Genomic DNA, 1,730 nt, shown 5'->3' with positions numbered 1-1,730 from the left:
CTGGAGTCACATGTAGGCCAGACCAGGTAAGGATGGCAGATTTCCTTCCCTAAAGGATATTAGTGCGCCAGTTGCAATTTTACAGCGATCTACAATGGTTTCATGGTCACCATTAGACTTTAATTTCAGATTTTTTATTAAATTCAAATTTCATCATCTGCTGTGCAGTCTCAAACCCCAGACCTTTTATTTTGTTAGGTTCCTTGGGTACTGAGATGGTGATCCAAACCCATGATGATTTTAATCCTTATACAAGTCCAGAATATCACTGGCCCTGAAACCCAATGGATCCTGGGTACAATCGGGGAGTGTGGGAAGGCAGGGGAGGGGGGTTAAGAATTGAGGCGGGACCTGGTTATCTGTGTACATATGGCTTGCATGGGACTTTCTTCAAGAACCAGACACCTCTGATTGGGATCATCTTACATTGGAAAGGTAACCCTCACAAACCCCGCTCCGCCTTTCCTCAGCACATTGGCCTTCTGTATGAAGCAAGGGTACAGTAGTGCCAGCTGGTAAAAAGTGGAGACAGTAGACTTTGGAATGGCTGCGTAAGGAAGTGCGTAGAAAAGCGGCCTCTTTGGAAAGGGGTGGAAAGGGACGCTTGTTAGATTCCTGGCTTGGGTCACTCGGAGTCTGCAGCTTCTCCGTGTGTCTGCGTGGGTTTCCTCCGGGCGCTCCAGTTTCCTCCCACAAGTCCCGAAAGACATGCTTGTTAGGTGAATTGGACATTCTGAATTCTCCCTCTGTGTACCCGAACAGGTGCCGGTGTGTGGCGACTAGGGGATTTTCACAGTAACTTCATTGCAGTGTTAATGTAAGCCTACTTGTGACACTAATAAAGATTATTATTATTATGAGTAGCTTGAAAGGGAACTTCCAACAGTCATTCTCTGTAAATCAAAAATCTTCATGGTTTGAAAAACCTTTATTCAGACCTCTCAATTAATTGTGGCTAAATCATCATCTTCTAGAAAATTATAATGAATACCAATTGTTATGTATTAATTTAAAAACCCAAAAGGCATTGCTTCTCAGCCTTTTGGCTAAGATCAAGTGTAGTATCTGCTCGGCCTTTTGGCTCACACCTGGTCTGGCTCTCTTGTGGGGACCATGAATTGGATTCAATTTGAATTTGAATTGGTTTTTGGAGCAGGCAAGGAGCTGGATTAGGGGTTCGGCCCTGACCACACTCTGACCCCTAGCTTTGTAACTCAGAAAAAGTTTTTAAAAAAACAAAAGGTTGCTGATCCTTTTCATGGTTTTTCTCCACCCACAATGATTAAAATTTCAGGAAATTGCATATTAAAACTGTCAAGTGTCTTTGATCATTCACACAGCCTACAGTGGGGCAATGTGTGGCAACATGGCAAATATTTGGCCTCAGCATCCTTTGTCAGGTGGGTTGGTGGGGGGAGGTGGGAGGGCAAAGGTCATCTGGTGACCCTGTGCCTGATTGTTGCCAATTAGTTTGCTGTAGAGGTCATGATGGCCGCATAGTCAAGTAGACGGCAAGCATTGTCTTGACAATGCATCAAGAATTTGAATGAGGGGGCGGCATGGTGGCGCAGTGGTTAGCACTGGGAATACGACGCTGAGGCCCTGGGTTCGAATCCCGGCCCTGGGTCACTGTCCGTGTGGAGTTTGCACATTCTCCCCGTGTCTGCGTGGGTTTCATCCCCACAATCCAAAGATGTGCAGGTTAGATGGATTGGCCGTGCTAAATTGCC

The 1,730-nt window shown here is 45.7% G+C and overlaps 1 pseudogene; it reads left to right on the top strand.

The window, feature by feature from the left end:
• The first annotated feature begins 1,026 nt into the window (after nt 1-1,026).
• LOC119968110 lies at nt 1,027-1,204 on the top strand (annotated as a pseudogene).
• Nucleotides 1,205-1,730: the final 526 nt, after the last annotated feature.

The sequence above is a fragment of the Scyliorhinus canicula genome, chromosome 6, assembly GCF_902713615.1.
Source record: "Scyliorhinus canicula chromosome 6, sScyCan1.1, whole genome shotgun sequence".
In the NCBI taxonomy this organism is placed as follows: Eukaryota; Metazoa; Chordata; class Chondrichthyes; order Carcharhiniformes; family Scyliorhinidae; genus Scyliorhinus; species Scyliorhinus canicula.
This window is presented reverse-complemented; position numbering and strand designations above follow the sequence as displayed.